We start from the raw sequence: 19,819 nt of genomic DNA, 5'->3' as shown, positions 1-19,819 counted from the left end.
TGGCCACGAGAAGCAATACAAAATAAACTAAAACTGGGAAAACTAAAGCATGAGATGTACAAGGAACCGAACCACGGGGAGAATAACACACAACATGAGGGAGAACGCGACGCCAAACAGAGGGAGACGCAGACAGAAATACACAGAGGGTTAACGAGGAAAGTGGGAACACATGGGGAACACAGGTGACACTGATAATCATAACGAGACAGGGCGGCGTGAACTGAACATGACATGTACAGGCGTGAGAGTCACAAAGTAAACAGGAAGTGCACAGAGGTTCAGACAGGAGGAGAGAGAGCACGGGGAAAACACAGACATAACGGGCTGGGGAAACATGAAACAACCACAAAGGGAGACGAGGGCTCATAAATACACAGAGGGGCACACAGGGGGTAAAAGCCATGAAGGGAAAACACTTAGGGAACAACACAACAGGGCAACTCAGAAAACATGGCCTAAATAAGGAACAAAATACAAACATACAAGAAAACTAAGAACACTGGGCCAACATGGCCCAGGACCATGACAAAAGAAGAAAGCAAAAATATTCAGGAATTAGGAAAAAACCATCAAATCACTAGAAGAAGCCTACGCGTGCGACCAAGATCAGGAAACATTGAACAAAATATGCAAGACAAAACTAGAATGAAATGAAACTATTAATAAAAAAACACAATTCCTTATACAAAGACTTCGCTTGCAGAATTTTGAACACAGTAACAAATCAGGTCGATTTCTAGCTAACCAGCTAAAAATAAATAAAGAAAAAACAACTATATGTGCTGCTAAAGATTTATCGGGGAACACAATATATGACCCTGGAAGAATAAACAACATTTTTAGGGATTTCTATGAAACTTTATACTCACCACAAATAAACCCATCTAAAAATGAAATTGATCTGTTTCTTGACAACGTAACTCTTCCAAAATTACTACACAGTCAAGCAATGGAACTGGATTCGCCACTGACGCCAAGTGAACTCCAGGAAGCCCTGATAAGTATGCCCAATAATAAGGCTCCAGGTCGAGACGGCTTCCTTGCAGAATTCTACAAAGAATTCTGGACAATTTTGGCACCAGTATTCCACGGCATGTTGCAGGAAATCGAGGAAAATGGCAGACTACCACCAAATATGAATTCTGCCAACATTAGTCTCCTGCTAAAACCAGGCAAAGACCCTTTATTTCCCTCAAGCTATCGTCCAATTTCTTTTTTAAATGTAGACCTTAAAATAATCTGCAAAGCTCTCTCAAAGAGATTAGAGAAAATAACCCCCCTCTTAATTCATCCTGACCAAACTGGTTTCATAAAAGGTCGGCACTCCTCAACAAACACTCGTAGATTGCTTAATTTAATAGACTACTCATACAATAAAAACATCGAAACCATAATATTATCTCTAGATGCAGAAAAAGCATTTGACAGAGTTAACTGGAAATTTTTATTCGCAACTTTACACAAATTTGGTTTTGGAAACTCTTTCATAAACTGGATAAGAATATTATACAATTCCCCAACAGCTCGTATCAGAACAAATGACCAGACATCCTCCAGCTTCTGTCTCCTGAGGGGCACCAGACAGGGATGCCCACTCTCCCCTTCACTTTTTGCAATTTTTATCGAACCTCTAGCAGCAGCATTTAGACAGGCTACAACAATTAAGGGCATAAAATATAAGAACATAGAACATAAAATCAGTCTCTATGCGGATGATGTGTTGCTTTTTCTGCAAAACACACAAACCAACCTCTCTGAGGTAATTACTTTAATAAACTGGTTTTCAAGAGTTTCAGATTATTCAATTAACTGGCCAAAATCTACAGTTCTCCCCATTAACTGCTCCTTCCATAATTCTTCCTCTGCCCCACTGCAATCCGGAAATATTAAATATTTAGGTATTAATGTTTCTCCTAAGCTTTCAGACTTAACTAAATTAAACCACATCCCACTTCTAAAGAAAGTAGAAGGCGATCTGACTAGATGGAAATCTTTACCCATATCACTCAAAATGATGATCTTACCAAAAATAAATTACTTATTTTTGATGATCCCTAACAAACCATCACAAGATTGGTTCAGATCTCTGGATTCATATATTTCCAAATTCCTTTGGAAAGATAAACCCCCGCATATCAGCTTAAAAACGCTACAAAGAACCAAGGATAGAGGAGGATTAGATCTGCCTAATTTTCACCAATACTTCTTAGCCAACAGGCTTCAGTTCATCTCAGAATGGTTAAAACATACCTTCTTAGATGAGCCCTGGCTAGATGTTGAACAGGCACTATGCAAGGATCTAGAGATTTCAGACCTACCATTTATTAGCTCAAACATCAAAAGACATGAATGCTTTAAAAGTATCAACATCAGCTTTTCTCTGACAGCATGGTGGGAGTTTCTAAAAATAACGGAGTCTTCATTAATCCCATGCAAACGTACACCTATCTGGAATAACCCTGACATATTACAAAACAATAATATGATTAATTTCCCAGAATGGAGTTGTAAAGGAATTAAATACTTAGAACATATATTAGAGGGAACAGAATTTATTCCATTTGACAGACTAGTTGCACAATATGGGATCAACAAGAAAATATTTTTACAATATCAACAAATTAAATCCATAGTAAAAAAGAAATGTAACCTCAGTCAAGTTGAATTACAAACACCACCAAGTGCGGCACATTTCCTTACTCTTAAATCCCCCAAATTATTATCTAAAATATACAGAAGACTTTCTAAATTAGATGAATCAATATCCCTTCCTATTGCAAAGTGGGAAGCAGATTTATCAGTCAGCTTAGACCAAAACTTCTGGTCTCAGGTATGCTTAAAAACCTTTAAATTGATTAAAAATCCCAGTCTGCAATTAATACAATACAAAATACTACATAGAGTGCACTATACAGGTCATTGGATGTTCAAGATGGGCTTTACATCTTCCAACAACTGCTCACACTGCCAAGGCAATACACCAGACAATTACATTCACGCTCTTTGGTTCTGTCCACCAGTGCAGAAGTTTTGGCGCGAGATATGTGAAGACTTATCAAAGTGTCTGAATGTAACATTCCAACTTCCCCCTTAGTGTGTTTGTTGGGCAGCTTAGATAATGTCACTTCAGAAAAGAATATAGCCCATATGGTTTTCACTGCCCTATGCATAGCCAAGAAAACTGTCCTCATGAACTGGAAAAATGAAAACAATCTTAATTCTAACCAATATAGAAATTATCTATTAGATTACATTAGTCTTGATACAGCCTCTGCCACCACATCAGATCAATTGCTCTGGGCTCCTTTGATCAGCTCCATCACCTAGTGGGGGTGGGGGGGTCATAGTTTGGTCCCGCCTTCACTGTTGTGACTGGTGTGGGGGTAGGGACAGGCTTAGGGCGTCGGGGGGTTCCCCGGAGGCATCTTCCTTGGGGGGCTCAACCCGGGGTAGCGGTCATGTCCGGTTGGGGGCTCTTTTGGCTCTCGGGTGACTGTTTCCTCGTGGCTGCGTGCAGCGGGGCTAGGGAAGGGTCTGTGCTGACGGACGTGGGTTACTGACCTGGTAGCCTGGCTGCCCCTGGGTGGGTCCGGGATGGTCGTGAGGTTCTGGAGGCGCTCCGTCTCTGGGCTGGGGCCCTGGCCGGGCCTCGGGGCCTTGGGTCCTGGTTGGTGTGTTGCCGGGGTTGTGGGCAGGTGGGTGCATGGGGGCCCATCCCTGGCGCAGGGTGCCGCCGGTGCGTCGAGCCACCTGGGGGGCTCTTCAACTGGTGGGGGAGATTGTCACACCTTGCAGGAGCTTTCCTCTCCTCAGGAACTCTCTCTGCAGGAGGGGGAGATACAGGAGAGGTGGAGGAAGATCTCAGCCTGGGCGTCTATTGTCTCATGTAGTCTGGAAGACGAGTGGATGGTGGGGTGGGTGCAGTTTTCTCTGTGGTGGGGTTGGGTGGACTGTCCCGGGCTCTGTGGGGCCGGGGGGCGCTGCTGCACTGGGCCCTGGTCTGGATGGGCCTGGGCCCCCTTTCCCAGGCGGGTCGCGGAGTATGGGAGTGCCTACTGGGGTCAGCGGGGGAGCTGGCCCCAGGGAGGGGTCACCTGCCCCTCCCTTCCTTCCCTCCCCATCTCCAGCTGCCTCCCTCTTCCCGCTCCACCACAACCACCCACACATGCAGGGCCTTGGAGTAGGGGTATGTCACCAGGGTGCAGAGGAGGCTACCCCCCCCGTCCCCTTCTGGCTGCCTCTGCCTCAATTTTATCCCACAACTTAGACATTCACATTACTCACACTCTCATTACACATACATATAGTATCTTGGGGTGGGCACGATACACGGAGTCCAAAGTACCATCAGGGTGTACACCCCACCCCTGGCGTCGTTGCCCACCTCTCAATTTTAAATACACGTAGACATTGAGGGCTAGCAGGAGGGACTATGCGCTTACCTGCTGCTCTCTGGCAGGTAGCTCCATGCCCTCCTGGGTTTTAATTGCACCTTAGAACACACATGCATCAACACTACAATGAGCGGGTGGAGGGCGGTTTGGAGTCTTCTCTCACCCCCATTGTCTGCGACCTGCTGGAGCGGGGGGGCTAGGAGGAGGAGTTGGCCATCCGACTGCGGTCTGGAGTGTGGGGCCTCCCTGCTGCTACGGAGTCGGGGCGGTCTGCCTCTCCCCACCGCAGGGAAAAGGGTAACACCACCTAGGTCTGGGTGCAGTTCCCACCTCCAGGGGCAAGGGTACCTAGACCCGGTTTGTAGAGTACGCTTGGGGAGTGTGATCGTGTGTACAGCGTCTCTTTATGTCTGTCTCCACGTTGGTTGAGTGTGGAGTAAGTGCATATGAGAGCATGAGGGTGGGAATGGATGTTTGTGCCTGTGTGTGCATGTATGTCTGTGTCTATATGTCAGGTTGGGTATCAGATGCCACCTCTCTGGGGACATCTCAGGCCCTCCAAGGTTTGGAGGCCTATCTCCACCCACCACCACTTCCCCTGCCAGTGGCGGACTCCCTCAGGTATCGGTGCGTTGGTGGTTCTTTGTGTCTGGGGATGGGCGTCCGGGTACACACCAGCTCACTCCTTGGCGGCCGCTTATCGGGGCCTGGAGCCTGGGGCTCGCTCGGGCCACTTCGGAGGTGGGGTGCCCCTGGCCTCTCGGCCTGGGGCTCGGTCACTCAGGCACAGCTGGCTGCCGGCGGAGCTCACGGGCGCGTCACTGCAACTCCCCCTGGCTTCTGCTCGGTGGCTGCTGAGTGAGCCCTCATCTGGGACTCTCCTCAGCTCTTACTGGGACAATGGCGCGGCTGCCCCTCTGTTGGTCTTCCTTGGTCTCTTGTGTTCTGGGGGCCTCTGGATGTCTGGAGTTTTGATCTCCTCCATACCTGCTTCATACCCTGGAGGACGGGGCTGTGGCTCCCCACACTCCCTAGCAGATCATTACATGGAGAAACCTTTGGAATCCAAGCATGCTGATCCACACAGGTATGCACACAGGTGTACACATGGGTATTCACAGACGTGGACTACAGCTTTCTTGGCTGCTGCCTCAAAGCACATTGTGCGCTGTCTATCTTGCGTGCTGCACAATATCGTTTATTATTTAGTATCTACTGATATCTACTGCTAGCTAGTTTATTGTGATGGTGCTGTTTTTTTTATTATGTTGCTCTTTGTTGTTTGCTTTCTCTTCTGTTTTTTTTTCTCCACACAGGTGACCCAGGTGTTTTGTTTGTTTTTTTGTTTTTTTCTTTCTTCCCCCCCTTCTCACCGTCTCTTCTCCCCTTTGGTTTTCTTTCTCTCCCTCTCTTTCTTTCATTCTTTCTCCCTGTCCTATCCCCCAGTCATGTCTGTCCCGTTTGTAGCAACTGAAAATAAAATAAATTCATAATCATAATAAAGGTCAATCAAATGGACCAATATGGCAAGGCCATGATGATCCACTTGGTAAAATAAATCCGCTTGGCATCTTTCTTGGCCTTAAGACAACAATTCTGATGGCTAAAGATCCAAACGGGACACACACAAAAAAAAAAAAAAAGAATTAGAAGAAGTGATAACTATTGCATTTGTTAAACTGATTTGCATTACATTAGACTGCTGATTTATTGTGAATGAATGATATTGTTTTATGATGCATTATACTGCTGAGTTATAAGAAATACTGTTCGCAGAAAGTCATCGCCTTATTTGTCTGATTAGAAGAGAACAGAACATACTGGAGTTTTCTGCCCCATCTCAGCAGGAGCAGATAAACAGGGAGCCACTGTCGTAGCTTAGGCGCTGTGTGAGAGAAAGAATGTGAATGTTTAGGCTTTTATGATTAGGTGGGGGCCACTAGAGGCTATAAGAGGTTGATCAATGCTCCACCATTTTGAGATCTGATGCTATCTGCGTACGGTGTCCATCTCCCACGCATGTGATCATTAAAATCATCGTTTGACTCAACCCGGCCGGACCAGTGTTGTTCTTTTGGCTTTTCCTCTTGTATCCATCCCCAATATTTGAATCCGTAACAGTATCTACCACTCCGCTGTGACATAATGAGCGTTCACTCTCCGTTTCCCTGGAGGTCCACCCGTCTGTAGTTAGGGTGACAGAAGATGCCTGGGACAGCTCAGCCATAATGTCAGACTTTTCCTGCTCATACATGCCTGAAATGATCTTGTCACTGAAGTGGACAATGGGATAATATAGCGTGGCTCAAGCACATTCATCATACCTTTAAACCCCTTGTTTTGCAAAAGGGAATATGGCCTCTTGCCTGCAGCTATAAACACTCTAACAGCTTTTGTAATAGCTTTAGCCTGGTTGGATTGGACAGCAAAGGGCTGCTTAAATGCTGCAGATATCAGCAGTTGTTGTATAGTATAGTGTAGTATTCTTATATTGGTTAAGCTGTTCAACCTATTGTGCTGTGTGGCCTTCGTTTTAGCTCCCATCACACCAGGGTGATGCTATTTCAAATGAGCGGCCATGCCCCACGTGTCGCCAGTGTCATAAGGCTTCCTCGTACCACACTGTCGACAAACTTTTCCCATCAATATATTTAACGGGAAAGCCAAAATACTACCACACATGAGATTTAAGTGATGCGGGAGGTTTCTTGAGCTCCTCTGCTCCTCCACTCCTCCACTTGGACTGTTAGCGCAGGCCATGAATATCACTTGACAGACTGACCACACTACACTTTTTTTTTCTTTTTCGAATCTTCAGATCACGTGTGTGCCAAACCATGGAGAGGGATCATTTTGGATCATGAATCAAGAGTATAGTGTAGTGTTCTTAAATTGGTTAACCCATTCAACCTATTGTACTGCGTGGCTAGTGGTAGGTTATAGCAAGAGGCAATGGAAGCTTGGGGCACTTGAATAGTGTAGCTGGACAGTGTAGTGGCAAAATTACCATCTTTGGAACAATAGGTCAGGGTCTGATTCACAACCAGAGCATGAATCCATTAAGCGCTCTCATGCTACCCAAGCTTACCTCAGAATTTAAGAATCAGATAACTGATGGATACCAACTCAGACCTTACCTTCACTAACTAGGTCCCAGGCTGGTGTTGAGGAACTAGGACAGAGGCTACTGATGAGAACAAAGCATACATGGAGTGGGGTCATATGCCACACATGTGGGAACTATTTATGGATGATTTCAGTACTGAACAGATCTTTGCAGTTGCCTATCTGACCATTTTTTTCTGCTGATCCTCTTTAGGGTCGTGGGGGTCAATGGAACCTATCCCAGAGGTGAAAGGCAGGGTACACTCTTAATAGTCTGCCGCAGGGCTTGAAGTAGCCTACACATTTAAATTTACATGCAGCTGTAGAAGTATTTAGGTGCTTTATTAGCAGTAGGTGACATCAATGTAACTTCTTTTTAGGGGGAAAAAGAAGTTGGTGCTACGCAATGCCTTGCAAGATGGATTTCACTAACAGAAAAAAAGGATCAGTGATGCAGAGGCAAGCGATGTTTCTCTGACCTCTGGTTCATGATACAGCTGCATTAACGCTCTCGCCCTTACTCTCTCTTTGTGTGAGTCCTACAGAGAGAGTTGGAAGAAGAGGCAAACCAGCACAAAGCAAGGTAGAAACGGCTCTGCCATGGTCCTGGGTCATTTTGACCCAGCGTTCTCAGTTTACTTGTGTTTTTGTATCATGTTAAGTTCATTTGTTGTTCTAAGGATTTATTCTATGCTTCCTAGGTTGTTCTGTTCAGTTTAGTTTATTAGATTCCCCCTTGTGTCTTTGCCATCTGTCTTGCACACTTTGTCTGTTTATTTAATTGTGAGTTCTTGTGCCTCATTTCATCATGTTTCCCCAGCCTGTCATGTCTGTGCTCTCCCTCTTGCTCCTCCGTGTTCTCTCTCCCTCCAGTCTGCGTACTTCCTGTTTTACTTTGATAGTCTCCCATCAGTGTAGCTCATGTTGTGTTTGCTCCTGCCCTGTCTTGTTATGATTATCAGTGTCAGCTGTGTTCCCCGTGTGCACCCACATCCCTCGTTATCCTGTGTATTTATGTCCGCATCTCCCTCAGTTTTGTGTCGTGTCCTCCCTATTGGCTGTGTTCCCTTGTGTGCCTCCTCGTGTTGTTAGGTTATGATTTTCCCAGTTTAGTTTTGCATTGTTTTGTATTACCTTCATCCAGCAATAAAGCTGTATTTTGAGTTAAGCCCTTTTTTCGGTGAGTTTGCGTTTGGGTCCTCTCCTGCCTCCATACAGCTGGTTCATGACAGGCTCCTTATACACTGCTGTAATTTTACACCATTCATGTTAATGATACTTTGTTTTTTGTTTTTTAACCAAGTACTGAGCTGCTCTGCCAGGAGTTTTTTTTTTGTGTGTCACATTCAACATTAAACATCATTATTATACAGTTTTCAGTTAAATTTAGGTTTCATAAATGATATGCAAGTCTCTGCAATCAATCTTTATGTACATTTGACACAACAGCCGGTAACTGTAAAAGAAAATTTGTTTGTCATTTTGGGCATTTAGATTAGAGATCTAAAGAGATAGCTGAAAATTTATTTGTTTCAGTATTTTTTTAGTAGGTGAACAAACTGCATTTGGTGCTTTGACATTGAATGCTGAGAGACAAACTTACCAAGCAGGAAATAAAGTCACAGGAACACATCTTTTGGAAAGAAACTGTGACTGGTATTGTTAGTGTTTAAAGTGGAGCAATTCTGAACAATGATCAGCTGTGCAACACTGGCACAATGGTTGTGACATGGACATCTTTGTCTTCAGAGCTGCAGCAAATGAATCATTTCTTTCCAGACTAGAAAGGGTCTATTTCAGATGTAGTATATGTAATGTTACTTCATGATTCATCAGTCAGTGATTCAGACATGGTTCAATTTTGTACGACTGCTTTGAAAGCTTTGTTCAGACACACTCATGACAGTGACAGAATCAGAACAAAAAGAAAATTGTGCGAGAGGAAAACTAAAAAGCTCTGCATGACAGTCTGTGGTTTGGTCAGTAAGACATCAAAAGCACAATGCTCAGGTCATGAAAGACTGCACAGAACTGACACAGAGTTGTGTCAGTTTGTTGTGTAACTGTTGAAAACACGGAGTCATGAAGCAGGTTTTTGGCCTAATGAGGTAACTTGTGGGTTAAGTCTTTGTTTTCAGTATCAGGGAAGTGACTCACTTCTTACTCTACCATAACGTCATGTGCAGACTTGAGGTGCATTATGTTGTTCTAAATGTAGTTGACTGTAAACAATTTTACAAAGATTTTCTAATAAAAATCCATATATGATCCTAAAACAGGACACCTAGTGAACAGGACACTGTCTCAGGTGGCTTAATTATCCATCCATTCATTCTCTTCCACTTTTCCTTGACGGGCTTGCAGGGAGGGCTGGAGCCTATGCTAGCAACCACAGAGGAACAAGCAGGGAACATCATGGACAGTCTCCAGTCTGTGGCAGGGCTAACACATTTAGAATTATCAATTAACCTAACCCCACTACCTTCATGTCTTTGGACTGTGGGAGGCAGCCAGAATACCCAGAGAGAACCCTCGCAAACACGTGGAGAACATGAAAACTCCACACAGAAAGGCCCCGGCCAGGTGGTGGAATTAAACTCAAAACCTTCTTATGTGTGTATACACATGCACACACACATAAAATTATACAATAATTACACTGCAGTGAATCAAGACTGACATGATATTTTGGCGTTTGAGCACCCCATCAATTCAAGCACTCTCACACTCAGATGTGTACTGGATACCCCAAATCTATTGACTTGATGTTTGCTCTATGATTCGTCTTTTCACTCATACTCACACGCTGGTTTACTGGCTGGTGGTGTAGTTGATAAAGACTTGAAGGTATAGTAATTGGTGAATTTACTTATAACCTTAAATCCAGTAACCTAATGCTTGTAGGAAAAAATGGGGAATGGCTCTACTCACCACCTCCAACACTCACAAGGAAGCTTTGAGTGATTCAAATGGTAAAAATAAATTGATATGGTAACTCCACTGATAGGTTTGTAGCTTGAACCTATTCGCTGGAACGTTGAAGGCAATATAATTACACCGCAAGCAAGACACGAAGTAGGCAAAGTTCTTCATGTTTCTCGTGCACGGGAGAGAACCGGACAACGCCGTTCCTTCGCTTGACCCCAGTTGCTCTCGTCCGTTCTCCCACAACACTGCTCTTTTATTGAGGTTACATGAATATGCATAGGTTCATTAACATATGATGTCTACATACACACAAAGAGTACCTTGCCTTCGTGTGTGTGTGTGTGTGTGTGTGTGTGTGTGTGTGTGTGTGTGTGTGTGTGTGTGTGTGTGTGTGAGGTCAAGATGTGACCCTGTGAAGACTCCCCATAGCTGGTGCCAGGAGTCTAGCGGGTCCATCTGAACAAAAGGCTCTTATACTTAAACAGATATACGTGTGTTTGCTATGCCATATATCAGCAAGAGAAGATACAACCTCTCCTAGGAGGTGTGTGATCTATGCCAGAACACTCTGTAGAGGAGTGAACGCACCCCCGTCCTCATGCTACACAGAGTTGTTACAGACCTCCTAGGATGAGACATTCTTTCAATCTACAAATGATTATATACTTCTAAGCATATATGAGTAAATATTTCTAAGCATAAATGACAATGAACAATACAAAACCTAACATCCCCCCCTTTTTGACCTTTATGCTAGAAAAGCTCCCAGTTATGATCACCTCATGTCTGACCGTTTCAATGCAAACATTTTTATACACAGCATATGTCAAATCACACTAAATTGCTGTAAAAGTACACAGTTTAACAAATGTATTAGCAGTTATCCCATTCCTCATTGCTCTCATCCAATGGCAAACTGCATCCTATGAGAAAACAAATGAATCGTTAATTTAATAGTTAAAATAAGAAAGTAACATTTTCAAAAACATCTCAGCTTTGCTGTGATCACCCATCATCTGTGCAGAGTGGTTTGAGTTCTGCAGGGCGTCATGAATGTCTCTTCCAGTTGTTTCCATCATTGTCCATAGGACCAGAGTCCAAATGTATGTAGAATAAACATTCAAACATACCAGTTGGTTTTGTCGTTTGTCAACATGGGTCTCAGCTATCTCCAAAGCTGCAGACCTCTTCAGCACTCTAGTTTTATGGCCTCTACCAACCCCCATCACCTCACTTCAGGCCTTCGTCCTGCGAGGGGGATACTTATGACTCCTCCATTGTCCACGCTCTGCAGAAAAACCCCTCTGTAAAAAGGGTGCTGGGTCCAGTTATCTTACTGCTGTTGTGATCCCAGCAGCCTTCAGAGTGTCATCGTATGCACAGTATAGTGACACAGCATTAGGTGATGTTCATAGGAAACTGCTGTCATCACCACCATAGCTTCTGGTTCCTGTGCTTTCACAGAATCATGATGTCATCCTTAGACTCCTTCTGCGTTGTCGATGGAGCTTGGCACGCTCCCCTCATCCTTCAGGTGCCCGTCTGTTGTCCACAATCTCCTCTGTTGGCCTCTGGAAATCCCCCCTGGCACAGCTCTCATTCGAACGCAGTTTCATGGTCCTTGCTGTGGCTCCAAAGTCTGATCTCATGATGGGCCCCAACCAGCTTGACCTTTGACCTCAACCACTGCCTGGGCTGTCAGCTGTGCCTGGAATGGTTCTCGCTTCTTCACTGGGCCTCTGAAGATTTCTCAGGAGATTACTGCTGCACCTGTATTTCCTTGCTAGGAGGAGAAACTTCTATTTGGAGAGCATGTCAACAATCATCAAACCACATTCTTTAGTTCAGTGAACTTCACTTATAGGCCATCAAAGTCTCATCTGAACATGGATGCACCACTTGCATAGGTTTAATACCTGTAAATAAACTGTTAATCACACAAATCACTGCAACAATAATAAAAACATTATTTCATGTTAATCCTGGACTATAATCCTGCAATCAAAGATGTTAGTGTGTTTTGCATATTAAATTTGCTTAAAAACTGGCTCCGCCAGGAGCCTGCATACACACCATCATGGCCTGGAAACAAGATCTGGAAGTAAAATCAAACTTCACACTTCTAAACAATTGTATCATAAGAGCAATAAGCATTCAACATCAGCAAGACAAGTGTCATGTGCAGGTTTTCTCAAATCAGTAAACTACAACTATTACCCTAATTTGCCTCAGACATGGATCATCCCATGTACTCAGTCAACATTAATGTAATCGGTGACTGCTCTTAAGCAAAGTCACTCCACTCATATATTATTTATGGGCTCAAAAGTGGCCAGCAAATGAGCTCCATATTAAACTATTCCAGAAACACTGCATCTCTTATTTGTTTTCCTCATGTCACTTGTTCGCTTCTGCTGAATCTTCTACATGCATTCTCAGAAAAACAAACATTAGCAATACACATTGACTGTGGTTAGACGCAGGTCAACAGGTTCCAGAGGTGCCATAAAAAGACCATAAAGTTAGCCATCCATAGCTGTGGAAAGAAGCGACACTAATTTTCAACACAGGAAATTTCTCACATGTTATTCACATTATCAAAGTAACCTTCACATTTTCCCAAAAACACAGTGTAACAGCATCACCACTCATAACCTCTAAACACAGTTTTCTTCACACATAAACCCAGAAATCCTGTAGTAGGAAAAAACATCAACCAGTTGTCCTGGTATAAATCGCATCATCAATTCACATGAAGAACTGTAATGCTGTAGAAAAGAAATGCAAATGTTACCGCTGCGCAGATGTAGACACACTTTCTCACAGTTTCCTCTGTGAGCAACACAAGGTAGTGAATAACACCCCTGGTAGATGCACAGACACAGAAAGTGACACTTAAAAGGTTAAATCATCATGCAACCTCGAATGTGGCTGTCATCTTCTGCTCCTGTAAAAGGAAACACACATAGATTCATCTGCACCTTTGTCAAGTGGGGGTTAACTTCGCACAGTCGTGTTACATCAGTAAAGTCTTGTCAACTTTTTGTCAGCTTTTACCAGTCAGTCAGTTTTTTTTTTTTTCTTTCACTCATTCATTCATGCATTCATTCTTTCTTTGCTGATAGTGGAACCCATCGTCGCATTTAGTTTCCACTCTCAGCAAAATGACGTCATTTCAAAAAGAAAAAGAACTTTAGTTCGGATTACATCGCTGAATCCTTTTTGGGCAGGGACTCTCATTTTCTAATTGTCCCAAATAAGTGGCTTTCTCCAGAGTCCATTTTAATGTGGAGAAACTCACTTGCAACAATTTTCTCGATGACGTGTCGTACAGCGCTTTCTGTTCTAATCGTGCAGATCTGCTCAAACGACAGAGATTATCGAACAAAACTTTCAGTGCACTGTGAAAGTATCAAAATAAAAAGGCCTTATTAAGTCATGACACAAGCTCCTCATCTCAGGAGGGTAAATCATACCATTAGCATGGTTTATCGTACCATCATACTAATTGGCAGGCTCAACTTCACAACAAAAGAAAAATCATCAGCTAGATTAACTCCAAACCAACCATCAGCTGCACAACACACAACATAAGCCTAATGTGTCTTATTAGCTATGAGTTTAATGCCCAGGTCTGTGCTTTTCACTCATTTAGGCCACAGATTTTATTCAGTTTTCCTTTTTTCCCGTTATCATAAAACGTGTGACATGTTGTCATGCACTTCACAAAAGACGTTTATTCTTATGTATTCAGAGTTGTGTATCTAGATACAGAATTCACTCGCACATCAAAACAGGAAACTCAGTGTTTTAGAGTCTCCACTCAACACACAACAAACTCCAACACATCCCATTCACTCGTGCTAGAATTCAATCACCTTTCATTAATCTAAAAACGATCAACTAATTTGAATCAGCTATTAACCCACTAAGATGACAGGACAACAGAAATGCATGTTCAAAATGTTATCACAAAAATAGAATTTCCCTCATACAGTAAATTACTTGTGCTGCATCAATCAAGCAGGAAGCTCCTCCCAATTTACTATATCAACAACTAAATTTATTCTCTGATCACTGGTTGGTCAAACCAGAATCTTTTTTCCCCACAAAAGTTAAATTGTTGTCCTGCAACCTAGAGAGTCAATTTTTTGCATTGGATAAATTCAGTATTTAATAACAAGTGTCTGCTAAATTGACACTATTTTAACACTGATGAAAGATAACAAGCTAATTTTCATTGCATGTGTGTTTGTGTTATTAGGCAGATTTAATGCATGTCTGTGGAGCTGCATATCCAACAGAGCATGTTCTTAAAGCTGCCTTTCCTACACATTTCTCTGCTATTATTTGATCATTTCTTAACTAATGTGCTGTGAGTCCACTGGTTTTTGCATCACACTAAGTGACTTGGACAAGATGATAAACAGACTCGCACGCTGAAGATGTTGTCTAATCTTCATGAGTTCTCTTGTGTTTGGAAGTGTTAGTAGGGTTAATGCATGTTCTGCTTGTGTGTTGTGATTCTGTATATGTTTCTATTTTCGCAGTGTTTCAGACTCCTTCACAATTTTCCAACTTAAGCAGTCAGTTTTCTTTTCCCCAGGTTTGCTAACCCAAATTTTGATTTCCCACATTAAATAACAAAATTCCTATGTGTTCTCACCTCTCACCTCTCACTCTGTTGTCCTCTCCCACTTCAACAGTCCAATAGCCGGCAGTTCTCCTTCAGCTTTGTCCTGTGTTCCACTGTCTCTTCTTGCCATTTTCTCCAAAGGTGGCAAATGTCAAACTCCAACAGTCCCCTCAGTTCTCCTCAAAAGTTTTCTTCACATGCATAGTGAAGTCACAGCCTGTTGTAAACACAGTGCCATTCATCCGATCAGTCAGGATGATGGGTTTGCTCTTCTTCTCTGATGCTGTTTGCCCACATTGCTGCTACTTGTTGGGACTCTTTGCTCAGGACTTGCTGCTGTCTCTTTATCTGCCATGTTATTGCTCTTTGGAGCTGCATTCCTTGTCTTCAGGGCGGAGTGAGAGCTGCTTGTGAGTTTGAGAGACACACGGTGCTGTAAATAAGTTAACCAGAAACTTGGCCTGAATGTTTCCGATGATGTTAAACTATAACTTTCTTCCGACCGCTGCATGTGGAAAATTGATTCAGGTCTGCTTTTCACCTGAAAGTAACAAACTAAGACATTTTCATTATTATCATCACTGCTTAATCAACACACATCTCTCTCTCTGTTTTTGTGAACAGTCCTTTCTTAAAAGCAGAAAATGAAATTGTAGTTGTTTTTGGCTGATCAACACAAAACCTTTTTCCTATGATTATTTTTCATCTACAATATAAATTCTCTTTTTCACTCTTTTTTTTTCTTTACAATAGCTGGTGACCTGCAGAATCACCGCTCTCACAATCAGAGGCAATTACTTTTACACAGCGCACAAAAACACTGTGATGTCAGACACATTCACACTCACTTTTTCATCTGCATAAATAAATCCCATGGCTGATGCTATGTGCCATGGTGATCCATAAATAAGATCACCAGTTTATTTAACTATTTTTCCACACAACAAAACAAATAAACAAAAACATAATGCTGATGCTATGAACACTCTACACACATGAGTCAAGATGCAGGAAAACTGCTCACGGAAACGCTGCACACTCCAGTTATCACAGTTATCATAGTTCTGTTTCCCTCTCTTTGAGGAGTTCTCAGACAGCGATCTGATAATGTGTAGCTTGCTCATCAGCTCAGAAGAGACCACAACGCAACCTCACACAGTAGTTGCATGCTCTGCCCACAGTGGCAAAGTCTTACACTTTCATATTCAATTCAGCTTCTCCATCATGTACTTTTAGATGTTTCATACAGGGTTCAGCATATTAGTTGTTTTCACAGGTGTGCTCTATATCTCAACAATGGCTCATAATAAGACGACAGTCTTTCACACAGGTCAAGTGCCTCTATGCACTTCATTAGTTTAAACATTTATCTATATCACTTCACCTCATATGTCATTGTACTAAATTTGAGCAACTTTTAACAATTATCCACCTCAATTAAATTTATGGTCTGGAGCACAGGCTGTTGTCGATCAGGGCAAGCTAAAGAATAAATATTTTGTGTCAGCAAGGGGTGGGGGAAAGCCATTCACCAGAGCATATCTTAAGTGATGTGGACTGGCCTTCTCCACACGCTCTTCAAAGCTGGTGTATTTTCTGAAAACTTCTGACATTTGAATCTCTTCCATTTATAAGCCTGCGATTAACCGCACGGCTCAGGTCCGCGTGAAAGCCGCGCGACCGTGCTCGCGTGAACGTGCGCAGCTAAGGAGCCGTCGCTCTCTCTTTTTTTTTTTAAATACTTTGTGCTGCCAGGAGCAAAGTCCAGCATAAACATCTGTCACCCTCTGACATCCACTTTCTACATTAAAAATGTCATTTATATATTCTATAGGATACACTTTAACGTTGAGACAATGTAAATGTCCAACAGTACTTTGGAAATGTTTGGTCATGCCTAGACTGTCCCAAAGGTGAGTCATAGCAGGGAAAATGGTAGATGTACAGCGCTGTCCAACAGTATGTTATTGTCACACTGAAGCCTGTTTTTGGTTTTTATATTTGGATAAGGAACTAAACTGATGAATGTCAACAAAAAACAATGAACAACAAAGTTCTAAAAAGGTTATACAAACAAATGTTTGCATAGCTCTTTTCTATGACAAAATGTTTTAAATACTTTAACCTGCCATCAATGTTCTGAAGACAGTTAAACTTGTCAGGTAGTGATTTCCAGCAGGTGAAAATCCAAGCTGCATGAACACACACAGCTGTGGATTCCAGCTGTTTCAACGTTGCATTAACTGGCATTAACTCAGCCAGTTCTCGAGTCTACGGATGTATCCGTGTATTTCTGTGGTGCTGATGCTGTGCGGAGCGGACAGCTCCTGAAGCTTTTGAAGTGTCAGAATGTGGAAAGCTAACAACGACCCTCTCACCAGTAGGCTAAGTTATTTTTAGCCAATTAAAAGTTGAATCTGGTAGTTGGGGTTGTTAGCTAAGATACAGTCATTAAGAAGAGGCACAACTAATGTGTCTATGCGAGCTAATTTGCGATGTGCACCGCTGGTGCGGCCATTTATTTTTTAATGCACCTTCTCAGATTAATTCACTGCGTGTCGTGCCCAGGGCTGGACTGGGACAAAAAATCGGCCTAGAGACCGGCCACCCAGGTATTAAAGTCTTAAAGCCTTTGAATGAAAACAAACACTGTTGTGACAGTGATGTACTGTCTTGTTGGTATATGTATGATTTCTATACATTTTACATCAGATAAAAACTTTGGTTGTAAGCTTCAGATAATTATTTAATGACAGCCAGACATTTTAAATGAGAATAAGAAAGAAAAAGTATTTCTTTGTGCCCCCCTTTCCCTGTTAATGCCCTACCTGGCCCCTGGCAAAACTTTGCTAGACCCGCCCCTGCACAGTTACCAGCTGTCAGCTACTTAGAAAAGGATCCTGGTGCTATTTATCTCTCAGAAACAGTTCATAACTTCCCTTCAAATCATTCATGTCACCTAAAAGGTAAACCTGTTTCTCCATCACCTGTTCAGCTCTGATGATTCAGTAAGGACATCTCCTGGTATCATCTTCATGTTTCCCTCTCACCAGATATACAAACCGATATCATGACCAGCAGCTTTACAGCTGTGGCTCCAGCAAACATCAGCTGATACTAGAAATTAATATTAAATAAATTCTAACAACAGCTGATCAAGCTTAAAAGTGCTGCTGTTGTTTAAGTGCGACATCCGCTGGTTTCCTCTTTCTGGCGCAAAGCGGGCGATAAATTAAAAAAAGAGAAAAGCCGATCAGCTGATCATTGATCACTTTCATGATTGAATTAGCAACAGGAGAGAGAGAATGAGAGAAGATGCAGCAGCTGACAGCGCAACGACAGAATAAATCCAGCTTTGTGTCTTTTTCATTCCAGCTGAAGTACGGGGCAAACTGTGTTCCTTTTCAGCTCAATACGAAACGCATAATATTTTCTCTGAATGCGGGACGATTCCGTCTTTTTACGGGACGGTTGGCAACTCTACTAATTTATGAATAAAATAAAGTTCATGCTAGCTAGTAGGCAGTACAAGTTATTGTAACTGACTGTAAAAAGTCAGCAGAACGAAAATAAACTCCACCTAAACTTGGTTTATATCTGACCCAGATAGACTGCAGGTCATAACTTCTTACCAGAAGTTCAGTTCACCTGACACTCGGACAGGTGTTGTAACAGGCGGCTGCTTCGAGTCTCTCCTCTTGCCTCCCCTTTCTCTCATCCACCCGCTGGCCTCCACCACTTGCTAATGTTACTGAATCTAAACAAGAGAGAAAAGGAGTTCTCTCTTGAAATTTGTATAAACTATCAGCCTGATATTATACAAATAATATCAGGCTGATTCTGCCACGATTTGTTCCCCAGTTCCTACAGCTGTTTATGTTTTTAAACCTATTTTGCACAGAGAGGCATTTTTGGAAAAATGCATTGATAGCAATGTTGAATATTATTACACAGGAAAAAAAACAACTACATGTAAAATAATTACACCGTGATGCCTCTGCCTTTCTAAATGGAGGGACAGTAACTGCGTGTTTATATGTAAGCGTGTAAAACCTGAAGATAGATTAACAGTAACAGTATTTTGTCTCTATCTGCCATTCTGCAATTCATCTCATGTAAACAATAACGTGGCGCAAAGCGTGACGTTAAAAAGGCACATACCTTTGATGTTGCATGACAAACTCTGTATTCCTCGTCCACACGTAAACGCAAAGGAGTTTTAAAAAATCTCAGTTTTCGCTGATTCGAAACGCCGTTCACGTGTGGACGAAACAGCTGCGTTTTCAAAAATACCCGTGTAGGTGCGGACGTAGCGTAAAAGAGTTAGTAGTTTATTTTATTTCTACCTGTAATTTATTGCAGATTACTTTTTATTTGCTTAATTGTTTACTAAATGTTTGAGGTGTGAAATGAACCGCAATGGAGCAAAATATGGTCGTGTGTGGTTGGAGGATGTGTTTGTGCGTGCATGCGTGTGCACGCGCGTGGGGGGATGCGAACATTTTTCATGTAAAACGAAGGGGGGCCCAGGGGCCGGTCTCTAGTCAAAATGCCCAGGCTGATTTTTTGTCCCAGTCCAGCCCTGGGCACGACACGCATTGGATTAATCTGAAAAGGTGCATTAAAAAATAAATGGCCGCACCAGCGGTGCAAATTAGCTCGCATAGACACATTAGTTGTGCTGCTCCTTAATGACAGTATCTTAGCTAACAACCCCAACTACCAGATTTAACTTGTAATTGGCTAAAAATAA

This window comes from Astatotilapia calliptera, chromosome 3, assembly GCF_900246225.1.
Source record: "Astatotilapia calliptera chromosome 3, fAstCal1.2, whole genome shotgun sequence".
In the NCBI taxonomy this organism is placed as follows: domain Eukaryota; kingdom Metazoa; phylum Chordata; class Actinopteri; order Cichliformes; family Cichlidae; genus Astatotilapia; species Astatotilapia calliptera.
This window is presented reverse-complemented; position numbering follows the sequence as displayed.